At 46.1% G+C, this 18,815-nt stretch overlaps 1 protein-coding gene and 1 long non-coding RNA gene across 3 annotated transcripts in view; both read left to right on the top strand.

The window, feature by feature from the left end:
- Positions 1–5,267, top strand: part of LOC139176722 (uncharacterized) — a 29,140-nt gene extending 23,873 nt beyond the window's left edge. Inside the window, exon 2 of the long non-coding RNA XR_011561140.1 lies at positions 5,096–5,267. This is a non-coding gene — a long non-coding RNA (uncharacterized lncRNA). The remainder of the gene's footprint in view (positions 1–5,095) is intronic.
- Positions 1–18,815, top strand: part of TMEM132B (transmembrane protein 132B) — a 381,143-nt gene that overhangs the window by 44,560 nt on the left and 317,768 nt on the right. The window lies entirely within an intron of this gene.

Here is an 18,815-nt window from a genome sequence, read left to right as displayed (position 1 = left end):
GCTGGTATCAGTCTCCCTGAACCCCATGGGCTTGAAGTGGGGGAGGAGGGCTCCTGAAAGAAAGCTGGGAGGGATGAACAGAGGAAGGGGACTGGAGCTCAGGCAGGCAAAAACAACAGATGTCTCCTGTGCAGTCTAAGGTATTTTGGGAGGAGAGGAGACACTGCAGATTTCCTGTAGTTTCTTTTTTTAATTGCTAGTTGTAGAACCTTTTGTTTTTTTCAAAAATCTTACACGTGAGGCCAACATGTAAAGGAGAAGGATGTGGTACTTTTCAACCTGCAGCTTCAGGGAGGGGGTGGGGCAAGTTCTCATCTGTTTGAATCGGTAGCTCTGTGCTTCTTAAAGTGTGGTCCCTGGGCTGGCAACTTTAGCACCTGGAAACCCATTAGACATGCAGATTCATGGGCTTCTGCTCTGGACCCAGGCAACCAGAAGCTCTGTAGGTAGGGCCCACAGATCTGTGGGTTTCTGCCCCCCAACTTAAAAAAACTATTTTGACTGCACTGGGTCTTCATTGTGGTGTGCCGTCTTCTCCAACTGCTGCACGTGGCATGCACGATCTTAGTTCTGTGACTAGGGATGGACCCTGACTCCCCTGCGTTGGAAGGTGGATTCTCTTTTTAAAATCTTTTATACTGATATATTTTACTTCATATATTTTTAATTGGAGGATAATTGCTTTACAGTGTTCTATTGGTTTCTGCTGTCCAACGTCAATCAGCTATAAGTATACATGTGTCTTCTCCCTCTGGAGCCTCCCTCTCACCACCCAAGGTGAATCCTTAACCACTGGACCACCAGGGAAGTCCAGGAATCTGTGTTTTAACAAACGCTCCTGGTGAATCAGAATACGCTAAATCTTGAGAACTACTTAATATAGAGTACAGAGGTGGAGCCTCTTTTGGCTTGGTTGCTGGTTTGTGGCCTGGCCACGCTGCTGCTACCCTCTCTCTTCCTTTCGTGAGTTATGTTAGTTTCCTAGGTTAGGCCACGCTCCGTCCAAAGGCTCTGGTCCTTCCCGGTCTCTTGCAGCTTCTGGTGGTTGCCGGCATTCTTTAGCTTATAGACACATCATGCTAATCTCTACCTCTGTTGTCACCTGACCTCCTCCCGGTGTGTGTCTCTACCTTCTATTTTCTTAACACTTTTTGCTTTTATTTGTTTGGCTGCATTGGATCTTAGTTGTTTGTTGTGGCATGGGAACTCTTAGTTGTTGCACGTGGAATCTAGCTTCATGACCGGGGATCGAAGCTGGGCCCCCTGCATTGGGATCATGGAGTCTTGGCCACTGGACCACCAGGGATGTCCCTCTTCGTCTTATAAAAACACCACTTATTGGATTCAGAACCCACTCTAATCCAGTTATGACTGCATCTTACCTAATTACATCTGCCAAAACCGTATATCCAAATAAGGTCACATTCTGAGGTTCCAGGTGGGCAAGAATTTTGGGTGGGGCACAGTTCAACTGCATGAATTACTCAGTGAGCTCAAAAAAATGTGAAGTTTTATACCACATCCATCCCTGAGAATGGAGTAAACAGAGCCTTACTTTAAATCTAAGCAGGAAAATTGGGCATATTTTTCTCAATAAAAACAATATAAATAACCTTGCACATTTATATTGCCCTTGTCCGCATGGTTTTTGAAATGTATTTTTTAGTGGTGGAACTCTTTTATCCCTGCAAAAAATATTGTGCAGGAACGTAGGCTGTAAGACACAGCGGTTCTGACTCCAGCCAAGTTAGGAGCTCGGCACACTCTTTGCCCAAAAGTATTTTTTAAATTCTAGGATTCCAGAGAACAGAATTTGAAAGCAATTGCATATGCATTTTTTCTCAGAAAAAAGTAAAAAGACAAAAGTTTTGTAACTCTCATACCGATCCCCGTTAATACTTAAAAATATGCATATACAGGTTAAAACAGTTCAAATAGTACATAGTATATAAAGTTATAAAATGAAACTTCTTTTGTGTTCCTCTTCCCCCAAATTTAGTCTTTAAAGACACCATCTATGTGTCATTCCAGAAAAATCTTACATGCACGTGCAGTCTCTGTGTGTGTTCTGTATGCTTTTTTATCTATATGAAAGTAAGCAAAGTGTACATAGTTTTTTTTGGCTGCACCGCGTGGCTTACAGGATCTTAGTTCCCTGACCAGGGATCGAACCTGTGTCCCGTGCAGTGGAAGCCTGGAGTCCCAACCACTGGACCACTACTGTACTTTGATTTAAAAAATTCACTTATATTCTAGAGCTTTCCCCCCAAATGCACATGGTAGATCTAGCTTAACCCTTGTAATAGCTGTGTAATATTTCCACTGTCTGCATATATTATAATTTATTTAAAAAACCTCCCTGCTGATGGGTATCTACATTGTTTCCAATTTTTTTCCACATTGTACACAATGCTGGTGTGAACGTCTTGGTCTTCTCATGCATCTGCACTCTCTCACAGTTCCTCTGCTAAAATCCTGCCTTAATTCTTTTTAGAGCTTCTCCCCAAGAGTGTTTCCAACTTGAAGGAGATGGAAATTTGAAAGTGAGGCGGTCGCCTTACATTGCAGGCACTTGATTACTTAAATTTCCTCTCCCAAGAATTTCTTCTTAAAAGAAAAAAAATCAGCCTCCCACTTCTCTAACTTTAACCTACTTCTCTTTTCTAGACAAATGCATGCAATAGACAACCCTTGATCGTGGAATTTTCCTGATGAATTCCCAGCCAATAAACAAACATCTCCCGATTAGTTGAATTGTAAATTGGCTTTAGGAGAAAGTTTTAGGCACAAATATAGAATTGACACCTGCTTGCCAAGACAGACAGGGATGTTCTGTAAATATTGGGACAGGGTTAAATGTACAAAGTCATATTATGCATTTTTTCCCTCTCATAAATATATAAATAGCTCCCATGTTGTTCCTAAGGACCCAAGCTTGACTTCTTTGGGCAATTAATTAATTGAGGCGTTCAGGCAAGTTGTTTTGTTGTTCTTTTCTGTTTTTAGATTTGGCAAAAGTATTATTATGGACTCCTCTAGTGAATGAGTGGATCTTTTTGATGAGAGTTACTTTAGTATAAGGAGTCCCCAGCTTGGAGAAGTTGGGAAAATCTTTTTTTCTTCAGAAGGTCTCAGTTTCTTCATCTGTCAAATGGGTTGGTTATATCAGAGCTGACACAAGTTTTCCAGTTTGGCTGTTCCATAGGTCTTTGAGGGTCATACCGGCTTGTATGTAATGTCATTGTTGGCTGTGATGTTATTGTCTTTGGATGTTTTTGACTTAGGTGGATCAGTGTGTTAACCTTGGGAAAGGAGACTTATCCAGACCAGGAATAGGGTTATTAACTAAACCAAATGTCTGGTAAAAGTAGTTAGTAGGCCTTTAGTCATTTAGGACTAGCTTTGGCTGTCTAGAGCAGAGGAAATCAAAATAATAAGGACTTAAACATGGGAGAAATTAATTTTCATCTCTTCCCACTGGTGTAGTGACTCCATGTATCAAAAAGTCATGGATTCCTTCTACCCTTGGCTTTGTCATTCTCGGCCTGTGACTTTTATTCTCACGGTCACCTTGTGGTCCCAGGGGGCTCCGGCTATCACTTCCACCTTCTGGCCAGTGGCTGGAGGAGGCGGGTGTCCCTGCTAGCTGTTTCAGCTCTCTTTGAGCATACAGTCATCTCAGAAGTCCCACACTGAACTGATGAAGTTTTTTTGCTTAGGACTCTATTCATGGAAACATAAGCCTGTGTCTCCAAGTCAGGGGACCCACCTCACACAGCTACCTCCCTAAGAATCTGGTACAGTTTTGGACAATAGCAGCCATTTAGTAAGTACTTGTGGCTTGATAATTGGATTTTCTGCTAATTTAATAGTGCATTGGAATTTCTTTTACTGACATTATTATAGAATGATGTATAAGGGTCTCTCTCTCCCACAAGAGACCAATGGATCTTTGTAGTTGGGGATGCGGACACTTTCCCTGGCAGTCCCTTAGCACGGTTTCTGGTACATGGTAGTCCTTTGTACATGTTTATTGGGCATGGTCATCAGGCTGTTTTTTAAAACTTTTTATTTTATATTGGAGTATAGTTGATTAACTATGTTGTGTTAGTTTCAGGTGTATGGCAAAGTGATTCAGTTATATTTATGTATAGGCATTCTTTACAAATTCTTTTCTCATTTAGGTTATTACAGAATATTGAACAGAATTCCCTGTGCTGTATAGTAGGTCCTTGTTGATTATCTATTTTAAATATAGCAGTGTGCACAACCAATCCCTAACTTCCAGTCTATCCTTCTCGCCCGCTTCTCCCAGTAACCATAAGTTCATTCTTCAGATTTGTGGATAAAAAAGTTCATTTGTATTATTTTTTAAAGAGATTTTACATGTAAGTGATATCATATATTTCTCTTTTTCTGTCTGACTTCACTCAGTTTGACAGTCTCTAGGTCCCTCCATGTTGCTGCAAATGGTGTTATTTCATCTCTTTTAATGGATGGATATTATTCCATGTATATTCCCGTTGTAGCACCTCTTCTTTAATCCATTCCTCTGTCGGTGGGCATCTAGGTTGCTTCCATGTCTTAGCTGTTGTAAACAGTGCTGCAATGCACACTGGGGCTGTTTCTTAAACTAGCGCTGATCCTGTAGACTCCAGGATAAGAACATTTGTTGTTCTGTGACATCTATGATCAGGTGAGAACATTTCTTTCCTTTTGGCTTCAAGTTGGAATTATTTTCATGTTTCTCATACTGAATATGTAGATGGATGTGATGTTGGTCTTGCCTTATCTGCTGGTGCCGGATGTTGGGGCGGACCTCTTATCTGCTGTGGTTCTCAAGCTTTGCTGTGTAGCATCATCTCTTAAAAAATGTTAGTTGCTCAGTCGTGTTCAACTCTTTGTGACCCTGTGGACGGTAGCCCACCAGGCTTCTCTGTCCATGGAATTCTTCAGGCCAGAACACTGGAGTGGGTAGTTATTTCCTTCTCTAGGGGATCTTCCTGACCCAGGGATCAATCCCTGGTCCAGGAAGATTCCACTTGCCATGGGGCAACTCAACCCATGCTCTACAACTACTGATCCTGTGCTGCAGAGCCCACAAGTCACAACTACTGAAGCCCGTGTGCCCTAGAGCCTGTACGTCACAACCAGAGAAGCCAGTGCAATGAGAAGCCTGTGTACCACAAGGAAGAGTAGCCCCCACTCGCTGCAACTAGAGCTGAAGACCCAGTGCAACTGAAAATAAATAAATAATACAAAAAAAACCACACCACCTTATGCCTTCTGTCTGCTCCTGCCGTGTCCGCCTGGCCTTTCTGTTCTTTGGAAAGGCCAGCTGAGCTCTCTGCCTTTGGGACTTTCAGATAGACTTTTCCCCTGTCTGTAATTTTTTCATGGGTGCCTGAGTTTGGTCCCGAGACAAAGATTAGGATGCAGGTAGATCACTGGAGGGGTGATCACAGGCAGTGAGGGTGGAGACAGGGAAGAGAGCACAGGTAATCACAGGCGTGCCGATGGCCAGATCACAGGGCACCTGGGGCTCACTGCCCCTGGGTGACTGGCTATAACACACCTCCAAGCAGCCCCACGCAGCTGCAAAGGAACGGAGTTTTATCACCACCTCTCCACCCTTCCTGGCTGGCACTGCCCATATCAGGCTGAACATGCTCCAGGGGCCAGGAGAGCCTAGCCAGAGAGGTAGGTGTTCGAGGTTTAGTTCAGTTCAGTCCAGTCGCTCAGTCGTGTCCGACTCTTTGTGACCCCATGAATTGTAGCACACCAGGCCTCCCTGTCCATCACCCACTCCCGGAGTTCACTCAAACTCACGTCCATCCAGTTGGTGATGCCATCCAGCCATCTCATCCTCTGTCGTCCCCTTCTCCTCCTGCCCCCGATCCCTCCCAGCATCAGAGTCTTTTCCAATGAGTCAACTCTTTGCATGAGGTGGCCAAAGTACTGGTGTTTCAGCTTTAGCATCATTCCTTCCAAAGAACACCCAGGACTGATCTCCTTTAGAATATATATATATATATGTTCGAGGTATAAGTCACCAATGTCTGGGAGCTGCCCGTCAATGCCTCAGGTGACCTCCAGGGGGCGCCCTGGGAATGCGCCTTTGGTTTGATAATCCCCACTTCTAACAGGCTTTCTTGGGACCTCAGGTTACGTTCTTTATCCTGGGTATCCTGTTCAGTGTCTTTGTAGAACGTGATCTCAACTTATTAGTATAAGTAGGCGTGCTTACTTAAGTCAAGTTCGCCTCCTGGTTGGGGGCAGCTCTCTCCATTGCTGGTTGCGGTATTCTTTCTGCTTGGCGACAGTCTTGACACACAGCGTGGAAGCTTGGTGTATGTGGTCCGGTGAATCAGTCAGTGGTTCTAATGTCCGTTGATTTCCCCCCGAGTTGATCAGAAGGGCCATGGCTCCAGAAGCAGGTTTCCATGTGCCAACGGCCTAATCTTTTCACCTAAGAATGAACAAAAACCTGAGATGCCGGAAACACAGAGCAACTGCTCATATTTGTTTTTCAAAACCAGACTTGATTGTATTTGGATTTTATGCTCCTTGTTCTTTTCTTTTTCCTGAAAGGATTGGCTTCTTAGAGTAAAGACATTGGGGAATTTCTTGGAGGTTATTACATATTTTCTCTCACGTGGCTGCTCTGTTTGTCAAAACAATCTCAAATTCGAGCTTTGCTTTCTCTGCTTTATGCAGTTTGGTTTCTTCTCCTTGTTCCTTCTCCTTCAAGCTTCGGGCTGTTCTGCTGAAGTTAATTCCCAGGAGCGTGAAGTGTTGATTTTGTATTTGTTCATTTCTTCCAGTGCATTCAAAGAGTGATTTTTGTTAAGTCCAGTGGTTCTGTTTTCTGGGTTTGATTTTTGACAAAGATTTTGTTTGGAAAGTTTTAAAACTCAGAGAAATGTATGGAAGAAAAAGATGTGAAACGATGATTGAGATGGCTAAGATAAATGGAGGGTTGAGGTCACAGGAGAATTTTATAGTTTTGCAGATCACTGTTGATGTGTTTCCTCTGAAAACACTGGTTATCTATTTGTATTTAAAAGTGTTGAGAATAATTAGAAGGAAGAGAATCTGAGAGTTGATAAGAAAAGGGGGAGATAAGGCAAATAAATGGTAGACCTGAAGGAGATGAGTTCATTTCTTTGTTAAGAAAATATCAGTTGAACCCCATCCCATCCCAGTCTCTTATTTAGTGCTGGGAATAGAACATGAAAGATGCAGACCTTCATTCTCAAGAGAGTTTCATTCCCTAAAGGGAGACCAAGTTTCTGTCCAACGTGGAATTATGGTAGCACATGTCCAGAGAGAGGGTGGGAGGGCAGAACTGAGATGCCAGGCTTGGGAGGGTCAAGGAAGGCTTCCTGGAGGAGAGATGAATGGGCAATTCAGTCTTGTCCATTCAGGAGAGAGATAGGGGAGGGGGAGATGAGTTGAAGTCTCAGGCTTAAGAGTTGGAAGGGAGGAGGAGTGTAAGATTTGTAAGTGTGGATGATTCAGTCAGGCCAGGGGGTCCTGATGCGCTCTGGTGGTGGTGTTCCAGATGGCGCTAGTGGCAAAGAACCCACCTGCCAATGCAGGAGACCTAAGAGACGTGGGTGCAGTTCCTGGGTTGGGAAGATCCCCTGGAGGCATCTTCCAGTACCCTTCCAATATCCTTGCCTGGAGAAGCCCAGGGACAGAGGAGCCTGGTGGGCTACCGTCCATGGGGTCACAGAGAGTTGGACATGACTGAAGTGACTTAGCATGCATGCACTGATCTGTGTCCCCAAGGATAGACCTAAGGCTCTCTTGCTTGGGGGTTGAACTAGAGTCGCAGTCAGGATTCTTTTGGTTATAGAAAACAAAAACTCAAGTCAAACTGCTTAAGGAAAAAAAAAGTTAAAAAAAAAAAGTTTGAGTTCTGGCTTCAGGCATGGTTGGATCCAGGAACTGAGGCTGTTCCACTGGAGCTTGGTCTCTTTCTTTTAGTCTCTGGGCTATACTTTTTTCTGTGTTCATCTTACAGTGGCAGGGCAGCTGTGAGTAGCTGCAGCCCACATCCTTGCCTTTCTGTAGGCCCATTAGAACATCATACCTTTTCCTCAATGATGCTAACGTCCTGGAATTGAGTGTGAGTTGGCCCAGGTGCACACACCTGAGATTCGGAGGTGGAGGCGTGGGAGAGCTACCGTCCTTCTGTTTCTCTACGCAAGTGTCCTAGTGGAGGTGCCTGACTTTTCTGCGGGCAGTGTCAGCAAAACCAGTGACTGCTCCTGAAGGGGTGCAGAGGCAGGCGTGGGGACCAGTTTGGATGGGGTGGATTATAGTAGGCGTGGTGCCACAGCTGCAGCCTGTAAACTGTGACTTCTTTTGGACAGTAGTGGCTTCCTCGTGGTACTGGCTTCTGGATAGTGGCAGAGCTGGCGTGATTCTGGAGGTGGCAACTATGATGGTGACTTCCCAGTTCAGCTGGTGGCTTCTACATCATCCAGGGGACAGTAATTCTTCATGTCCTGGATCCTCCAGGTGGCTCGGAGGGTCCTTTCTGAGATATTAATCTATAGAGCCTACTTCTTCAACCTTCCCAATGATCCCTAAGCCCTTTGCTTCCCTCTAAGGAATCTCTCTGCTTCAGTTAATGGGAGTGGTTCTGTCATCTGCAACAGAACACTGACCAACATGTTTAGTGGCTGCAGCCGTCAGACTGGAGCTGAGGGAATGCGCTCCAAGTTGGTTTGGGAATAAGTCTCTGTCACTTCCTTGGCGTCAGTGTAGAATCAGCTTCCCAGAATTGCTATTATGACTAGTGGCACGTTTCTCTGCTGTCAGCTCCCTTTGACAGGACGTTATTTGAGCTGACATCTTCCCAAGGCTCACCTGCATATCTCCTGGGCCCTGCTGAACTATCTTGCAGGCACCCTCATTCCCAGACCTTAAGAAACCTTCACTTAAATGAAACGTCTGGCCCTGGATGGTCGAGGGTCAGAGAGTAGGCATGAGTCCTTGATACCTTCACTTGAGGTCCAGGGGGCCATTTTTTGGAGGTGGTTGCCTCACAGCTTTCGGGATTTTAGTTCCTCAATCAGGGATTGAACCTGGAACCCCAGCCCCAGCAGTGCAAGCACTGAGTCCAGTGGACCACCAGGGAATTCCCCAGGAGACCATTTTAAAAAGTACATGCACCCTAGCTCTATAAACACACTTTCCTGGGAAATTGAAAGCCCATCTTTTCTGTTCAGAGTCCACTTCCTGGGCCACTCAGCCCTCTTCCAGACCAGGTTAAGTTTCCACCTTGCATCTCCTTGACCCCTCTGTTCTTTGCTTTCATGCGCTCAGCTCATCGTACTTTGTGATTAGGGATTGTGTGGTGTGCTTACTTGGGAGACATCTGCTCCTCCCACTGGGCTGGAAGCTCTGAATGGCCAGGACCTTGACACTGACTTAATCTGGAGTATGGCCTGAGACACCTTTGCTGAATGAGTGATCCCGTGAGCAAGTGGAGGGGTATAACCATCTCCAGAGCTCCCAAAGTAGCCAACTGGTAGTGGGCTGGGATGGAGCAGTTTCCTTAAAAGCTGGGATTCTTGACCTATTTTGTACCTTGGGCCCCTTTGGTAGATAGGCAAAGCTGTCTCAGGAAAATGTTTTTAAATGCAAGGAGATCAAACCAGTCAATCAATCCTAAAGGAAATCAACCCTGAATATTCATTGGTAGGACTGATGCTAAAGCTGAAGCTCCAATACTTTGGCCACCTCATGTGAAGAACTGACTCATTGGAAAAGACCCTGATGCTGGGAAAGATTGAAGGCAGGAGGAGAAGGGGACGACAGAGGATGAGGTGGTTGGATGGCATCATTGATTCAATGGACATAAGTTTGAGCAAGCTCTGAAAGTTGGTGATGGATAAAGAAGCCTGGCGTGCTGCAGTCCATGGGGTTGCAAAGAGTCAGACTTGACCTAGCACCTGAACAACAGCAAGAAAAATTGAATCACAAAGGAAACCAATTTTATTGGAATCTAGATATCGAAATATGAGAAAAAAGCAATTTGGTACACTTACAATCTTGTGTAATCATTACTGCTGTCTGGTTCCAGAATTTTTCATCACCCTAAAGGAAACCCATATCCCTTAAGCTCTTCTTCCTCATCCCTCCCCTGTCCCCTTAGCAACCACTCATTTACCTTCCTTTTCTATGGACTTGCTTGTTTTGGACATTTCATATAAATGGGATCATACAACGTCTGGCTTCTTTCACTTAGCATCATGTTTTCCAGATTCATCTATGCTATAGTATGTGTCAGTACGCCATTCCTTTTTCCCTTCTTATAACAACAACCATATACCATTAGCAATAATGGAAAACCAGTGTCCCTTGAAATACTTCGAAGGCAACAACTAAAGTACTTTTGTTGGCTACTTTTGTTTTATTGGTTTTCATTTTTCCTTCCATTTTCATAGTTTCTTTTCAGAATCCTACTATAGAAGAGCCATGTTGAAAACCAAGACCCTGGAAAGAGGGTGTGAACCTTTCCTTGTTTCTGGGAGCTGAGCTGAGCCACGGCGCACTTATGGGGGAGGGTGGAGGGCTTGGTACTCTTGCCTCCACCCTGCCTGTCAGGGAAAGAACCCCACTGAGCAACCCTAGCCCTCCCCTTATCCCCCTGCACGTTGATCCGATCTTGGTCCCAGGAACCTATGGTAGACACTAGCATCCTTTGGGTTCTGACTCTTGAAGGCATGGCCAGGGCACAGTTGGCGGAGAGAGCTCATTGCCCTCCAGCTGGGGCCCCTAGTATCTTGTGGCCAGTGGGCTAGTTGCCAGGATGAGGGCCTTAGTGGGAACTGGTGCAGGTCATTACAGCCAGCCTTGGAGGGACAGCAGCCACTCCTTGAACCAAGAACCAACGTCAGATTGGAGCTGTTAGGTACTTAATGAATGCAAGCATCCTGGCTCCTTGCTTACCCAGAGTGTGTTGGGGACACGGCACTGGGCACAGGCCTCAATGTTGTGGGTTCTGCCAGTGTGCAGAGAGCCCAGGAGGTGGGTGTGGGGACAGGTGAGCAGGTGCTACAGACTCTCTCAGCCTCTGGCTTGCTCTGCATCGTGGCTTAGCAGGAGCCACACACCCATCCCACTGCCCTGCTCCCCAGCTGCTCCTCAAGATCCATGAACTCAGGATCTGCCTACTTTGGGGTGCTCGAGTCGACTGGCCCAGATGGTCTGATGCATGGGGGAGTCAGGAAAATGACTATCAAGGTGAGATATAAGCTAGGATGTTTGTGTGCTGCTCGCACATGGCAGGGCAGGCAGAGGCAGGCCACTGACCACAACAAGTAAGTGCATTCTGACTGCGGGCACTCTGGCCCTGGCAGTGACCAGTGGCAGCTCTCCTGTGATCTAATTGGCTTTCTGCTTGGTGACAAGTGATAGCTCAGTATCCAGTGGAAGTTGCTCTGCGCTGAATGGAATGTCAATCCTCTGAGATCATAAAACCCCCATCGCCCCCCATCGCTGTCAGTGTGAGCTTGGGGAATGCCCCTCCTCTCTCCCACCTTCCCCACCAACCGCTGAATGAGAGCTTATTTGGGGTTAGGGAGCAAGCCGATCAGTGTAAATAATGCATAGGATTATGAATATGAATGGAGCCCTCGTTAAATCCATGAGGAAGTCAGCTTCCTGGGCTGCATCTCTTGCCCTGTTTATTAACATGCCATCCCAACTCTGATGCCGTGTTTCGAAACAGCGTGCCAGTGTTATGATTGTGATTACTATTATTATTTGTGCGGCAGCATTTGGAAGCCCTTATTAAGTGATTCCCATTTGCTTTGGCATGAATGCACAGTATGCAAGACTTCAGGACAATTTCAGTGTCTTTAGCACACACACTGCCGTTTAAGGAGGAAGCTCTGGATACCAGGGATTGGCCTCTGTGTACAAACACTGATTTTTCCATTTCGGGCTCTTTTGTGAAATGTTAAAGTGCTTTGATTCTGTTAGAGCAGAGCGGAGCCGGCTCTCAGGCGCGTTTCCTCTCTCTTTGTTCCCCTGGATGGAAGTGATGGATTTTGCGGTCTGGAGGAATCCGTCATTTTGGCTCCATCTGCTTGTTAGGCATCTCCAGTTCTCTGCTGTGATGCTGTTTGGGGTTTTAGAATTTCATCATATCTTACACTGGGAGAGACTAGGTGAATGGAGGGGGCAGGGGACAGTATTTTGTACTTGTTTTAAGTTAATTACCATTCCCACCACAGGATGGATATTTTTAGGAGGCATTAAGTCAAGTGAAGGGAATCTGAGAGGTTCATTGCCCCTATGCAAGGACATGCCTTCAAATGCTGCTTAATTGCTGCCAATGACAAGATGCTCATTCCATCAAAGCTCAGATCTGATTGTCAAGCTTGTTGTTCTTCTTTCTGTGTGCCCGTAATCATCCACCCCTTTGAGCATCTATAGAGTAGCTCTGAAAAAGTCTAAGCATGCTTACCTATTTGACATTCTCTTCCTGCTGGTTTTAGGAAACAGCGTACCTGAAACGGTTTGATACAAAAGGCTCTATCTAGTCCAGAACCTCTCAGGAGATAGATTCTGGGGTATCCTTGGGGTTTCCCCAAGAGTCTGCTTGTTCACAGAAGATGAGATCTGAGCAAATCTATGCCTCAGCCAGCCCCCTCCTGTCTGCATTCTGCTGAAAGACGTTCCGTGAAGATTTTGCAATGTGACTGATTCCCCGCCCTCGTACTCTGCCCCCATCCTTGATTATCAATTTTGGTTCTGGGGCCGCGAATGTACCTTTAATCCCATGTGACCAATCAGAGATCACATTCTGGCCAATCAGAGTGGAGCCTCCTCCCGGCTAATCAGAGCAGAGCCTACCCCCAGCCACTGTCATTGGCTCTGGGATGGACCTGACCTGCTGGAGGAAATCTCAGAAGTTTTTCTGGGACAATGCAGGAATGTGGTACTATGGTTTCCCCCTCTGCCCTGCAGCACCCTTTCCCGCCCCCTCACAGAGGGCATGAAGTAGGACCTCCCTGTTGCTTTTTCATTTCCTTCAGCCAATAAACTCCCTTTTCCTCTTAAGCCAGCTTGAGTTGGTTTTCTGTGATTTTGCAGCTCAGAAATGTCCTGAGGCACTTAAGTGCTTCCGGGCACATCCTTCAGCGTTACTTTGGATTTGCACATTGATTCTGTGCAGCGGAAGACTTTAAAGAAAATCCCTACCAATATAATTTTTATTCCCAGAAGCAAATCTTAGAGATGGTGGTCAGGAAGGAGAGTCAGAAATACCACGCACAGGCTTGTTGATACGTATTGCTAGTAGTTTAAGCAAAGGTTCTGCAGTTCTGGGGCCCTTGTTTTGTCTTCCTTCAGGGGGAAAATTAGGAGCTGGTGGGAGACACATCTAAGAAAACAGAATCTCAGAAACACCCGAAGAAGCAGCTTTATGAGGGTAAACCAGATTAATTCCATCTTAATTCCATCTAACTGTATTTAAATATCTTAAAGCTTAAAATGGCTTTATCTCAGAGGAAAAAAAAAGAATGAAATCTCCGACTGGAGACTTCAGTTATTGCAATATTTTAGGTAGGTTATCAAGGGCCATCAATTATTAGTTGCCACTGGTCCTTTACTACACTAACTTTATTACCTTTATCTGGATTTATATAGGGTTTGATAGAGTTTATATGGCTAGATGCATAACAAATAGAATTTCAGTATGCTTATGGCTTTGTGTCTGAGTGTGCCCCGTGGAAGGGCTAATAAATTATAAATCAATGTATCTATTCCACTTAAAGGTATAAACCCAGTTGATTCAGGCTGTTTTATTTATGTTTTGGGTTGTACTTCAAGCTGGTGTCTTTTTGTGGGAAGGAGCCTCACGGGGGAAGGGACAGCGAAAGTGGGGGAGTGTCTGCCCAGAAGTTGTTAATCATCAGCTTGTACCAGGATTCTCCTTCTCCCTCTGTCCACTCCTGCTCCCTTTTCTTCCTTCCACAGGTGCTGTCCCAGGGATGCATGCCAATAACCACCCTTTACTCTTCCCTCCATCTTAGTCTTCTTCCTGGAGAACCTAACCTGTGACATCTCCCTTCTTCTAACCAGCTACCTGGCCCCCAGACTTCCTCCCTTGCCCCTCACCCTGAGGTTATGTAGCTCACAAAGGACTTAGTGACACGTAAGTCTCACCTTTGCCCTAATCAGTGGTTACCAGTCTGGGGGCCAGGCAGGCATTTAATCAGGAGGTGTCTTAGTCCGTTTGGGCTGTTGTAACAGGATACCATCGACTGGGCCGCTTAAACAAGATTTATTCCTTGCAGATCAAGAGGCTGGATGTCTGAGATCAGGGTGCTACTGTGGTTCTGGGTGTCCACTTCCTGGCTTACAGACAGCCCCTTCCTGTTGTATTCTCATATAATGGAGAGCAGAGCAACTTCTTAGAAGGGTACTAATCCTATTCATGGGGCTCTACCCTTGTGATCTGATAACACCCCAAGGCCCCATCTCTTAATATTATCAGACTAGGGGCTAGGACTTCAGCATATGAATTTCCGGGGGGACACAAACATTCAGTTATAATAGGAGGTATTGCAAGTTGGGCTCCCAGAGGTTAGAGTGCAGGGTGTCTAATGGGGAGTGTCCCCATTGGGCTGAGATGGTTGAACTTTCACAGCCCTGGCCTCCCTCTGTCACTAGCCGTAGGTCACCCTGGGAATGGGTGTGACCTTGGACTCTGTGACCTCAGGCCATGTGCAGCCCACACTCACAGCAGCTGGGGCCACAAGACCCTGGTGACAGTGGGATCTGAGCAGCATGTCCCTGTGCCCATCACAGGACGTGAGGCAGGATTGAGAGCCACGGATGAAGTCCCTGATAAACTAGTCCTGATATTTCAGGAGCCTGCAGAGAACTGGCTCATTTACCTGCAATAAATCCCTGTTGCATAAAGGGAATGTCAAGTTGTTTTGCTTTTGGCAGAAATAGTTACCTCGATGTTTTGTGTTGTGCTTGTCAGACCTTCTCTGGCTCCTTGGATGCCCTGGGCCTGGGCCTGCTGACCTCACACTCTTCTCGTGTCCCCTTCAGTTCTCCCCCGCCCCCCCGGTCTGGGGAACTCACTCAGTCTCTAGGCAGGAAGCTTCACTCTTGCTCATTACATATTCTATCAAATCTTTTGTCTAAACACAGGAGTACTGAGTGCGCCCCATGAGGCACCGGGTTTTGAAACTCAAAAGCTGAACATCCATTTTTCTTTTCTCAGCTCTCTTTGGGTCCCTCCTTCCCTGAGGCAGTGAACACAGAAGGCCCAAAAGACTGGATGGGAAAGGGGGGGCGGAGAGCAAGGGAGATGCACTGGGCCCAGCAAACAGTGATTTATATTTCAAAAATACAATCCCAACTTGTCCTAAGAATGTAGGTGTTGAGCCTGGTGGCGTGAAACTGGTGGGGCCACAGAAAGAAATGAGAATGATGCTTAGAAGGAAGAAGTTGATTATACTCACAGAGCATAGAGAGAGGGGGTCCCACATGCCAGGTAGGGCCATGGGGGAAGCACCAGGGGAGTCAGGAGGCAGAGAGGAGCAGGGAGAAAGCTGAGCGCCTTTACTGAGGTTTCTACGGGAAAGGCCAGGCAGGGCAGCGTAAACAGCTTGGTGTGGAGTAGTTGAAAGAGTTCCCATGGAACTGCAGGGCTGGTCTCTAGTGGCCTGCCACCTGGTTCTGGGTTAATTTAGGGCAGGGGAAATATTGGCTTGGTGTGAGAGTTACAAAAAGAGGTCATTGGGGTTGTGGACTTGGGATTGGTTGATGCTGGGTGAAAAGTGCGTTCATGGCAAGCTGTTACTATCTCTAAGAATCAGCTGGCCCTGGATGAGCAGACACTCTCTGGGTCTTTGAGGCTCCCAAATGTCAGAACATCAAAAATACAGAAAATAAGAAAATATAGTTAGTATAATTGGCTGTGTAATGCATGGGTGCCAAATAGAGAAATACAGACTCTAAGAAAACACAGTTAAACACAGCCACACTTGAGATCCTGAAGGGCGCCTCCCAAGGTCTGCTGGGGATAAGAAAACACAGGTAAACACAGCCACACTTGAGATCCTGAAGGGCGCCTCCCAAGGTCTGCTGGGGAAACCACCACAGCCGTCCTTGCCCTTTACTTCCTGGAAATCTGGGTTTCCATCTATTCACCTAAGAACCCCAGAACGACGTGCCAATAGCTCCCAAGGTGACGTTTCAGCATTTCCTGCTTTAATGCTTCCATCTCCTTATTTGATTTTGTAGTAGCATTTAATGAGGTTTCTTTGTCTACAAAGACAAGATCATTTCCAACAATTGCTAATTTAGCACTAAGTGCAATGCTCTGGAGCGATTGGGGTCTTCTTTAATTTCTTTATTTTCAAACTGCCAGTTTCAACAGCTTTCAGTAGGGCACAGGTATCTTCCTGGGGCTGGCCTGGGAGTTTGAGAATTGAGTGGCATGGAGGAGTGTCTTGCTGCTTAAGACATAGTGCGTTTGACTCAGAAAGTGAGACTGGTTTTTAGAATGTAAAAAGTATCTTAAATTTGGGCTGAATCCAGCTAGCTTTCTTAAAAAAATTATTTACTTATTTATTTGTTTGTGCCAAGTCTTAGCTGTTTCAGGCATGATTGTCAGTTGTGGCATATGAACTCTTAGTTGTGGTATGTGGGACCTAGTTCCCTACATAGGGATCCATCCCAGGCCCCCTGCATTGGGAGCACGGAGTCCCAGCCACTAGACCACCAGGGAAGTCCCGGAATCCAACTAGCTTTTAAATTCAGTATTAAATAATATGAAAAAGCATTTTAGCAAAGAAGAACTCTTTGGGAATGTAGTTTGTGAAGAGATTTTTCATTGAGGATGGGCTTTCATATATTGTTGTTCCTGGGTCCCTTGCTGAAAGCAGCTGTATGAGCCTTTAAACCAAGGGTTGCAAACTCAGAGATCTGCAGGGCTCAGGCAGGCATATAAGGGAGTGAATCAGGATGGGTGGAAGAGAGTTGCTGCTCTCCGCCTACATTTTGATTCTTCTTTGGATAGAGACTTGGGTGCAGAGGAATATTTCTCTACTCTAACAATACCGTAAGCTTGATGAAGCAACTGAAAACCCAGACTCTTGGTTGGTGGGACGTTAGGGAAGGGGGAGGATTGTGGACAAACTGGAGACCACGTGCTCCAGATGGTGGCAGCTCAGCTCTAGCTAATCGGCTCCACTTAGGAGCATGGGCCCAATGTTGTTAGAGCTGTTTTTTCCCCCAAAGACCACACACTTGGAGTTTTATGTGAAACCTTCCAATTTTGTAATAGTAACAATCAATTATGGGGACTTCCCTGGTGGCCCAGTGGTTAGGACTCTGTGCTCTTAACACAGGTTCAATCCCTGGTAAGGGAACTAGATCCTACAAGCTGAGACCAAGAGTTCACATGCTGTAACTACAAGGTCATGAGTGCCACAACTAAGACCTGACATAGCCAAATAAATAAATATTACAGAAATCACCCCAAACCCCCAATCAATTATGATAAACAATAGCGGATGGGCAAAAGCCAAACCAAAAGATAGCAGATCGGAATACACCTCTGTGCCACATCTGATCTATGACCTCAAGCTTCCTAGAATTTGCTGGAAGGATTTCTCCAGCAAATCCTTGGACTAAATTCCATCTCCTACTTAATTTAGGAGAGTTTTATGTTCTGCCTTCTTATGGACAGGCATATTCCTCTAGGATGCTGGTGTGCTCACTACCTAACAAGGTAGAATTCCCACTGTTAAGTGGCCAGAGTTGTAAGAAACTTTTTTGGTGCTATAGAACAGAAACCAAAGCAAGACAAAGCGGAGTCTTGTCAAGCCTCATGGCAGAATGCTGCGAGCGGGGCCTCAAGACGCTGGAGTCAGGAAATGGGAAGCCACCAGAACCCGCTGTCGCTTCGCCCTCCTCTCTGCACCTTGCTTTCCTTCTCTTCCCTCTCCAGGCCTGCTCTTCTCCTGTTTGCTCATCCCCATGGTGCAGTGAGGTTGCTCCACAGCTTCTTCCTTTAGGCTTCTGTTCCAGCCTCCCACTGGGTCCCATACTCCCTGTCTCTGGGTCTCAAGTTCACATGCCTGAGAAGGAGAATCTGATTGACTCCCCTAGAGTCAGGTGTCCAGATCCGGTCCAATCAACTACGGCCACAGGGGGCAAGGTCACGCAGGAGAAAGATGGCACCTCCACACAGAAGGCCAGCTGCTAGGGTGGATTGTTCTTGTGATGCCTGGAATGGCCAGAATGCCTTCAAGGCTCATTTAACTGCTTTGCAGAAAGGCTGGAAGCCCAGAGGGCATCTGTTCAATTCTTTTGAGCTAAACTTTGTTTCAGGGTGATCATCTTAGGGCCTCCTCCCAAAGAAGCACACGACACCCCTGTCTACCACTGGGGCCTCCTCTCCCTGAAACGTTTGCCTCCTGGCTTGATATTTGTAGTCCTTCTACGTGGTTTGAGAACAATGAGTCCCAAGGTCCTCTTCTGCCCTGGGTGCTCCCTCAGGAAAAGCTTTCATTGGTCAGCTTTTTCTTAAAATGTGCCGTCCTGATCCCATCTCAGCCTTCTGGGATAGTTACAAAAATACTGACATTCATAAGAACTCAGAAGGCTCACCAGATGATGAAACCAGCTTAGAAAAATCCGCTTGCTCTGGGTGTGGAGTCCTGTGGAGCTAGGTGAGAGCAGCCTGCCTCCCCTGTGAGATGCTGAGGTGGGGTTGTGAGCTGTCCAATTCTGAAATATCCATCTGTCATTGCTAAGGAGCT

This window comes from Bos indicus, chromosome 17, assembly GCF_029378745.1.
Source record: "Bos indicus isolate NIAB-ARS_2022 breed Sahiwal x Tharparkar chromosome 17, NIAB-ARS_B.indTharparkar_mat_pri_1.0, whole genome shotgun sequence".
Classification (NCBI taxonomy): domain Eukaryota; kingdom Metazoa; phylum Chordata; class Mammalia; order Artiodactyla; family Bovidae; genus Bos; species Bos indicus.
This window is presented reverse-complemented; position numbering and strand designations above follow the sequence as displayed.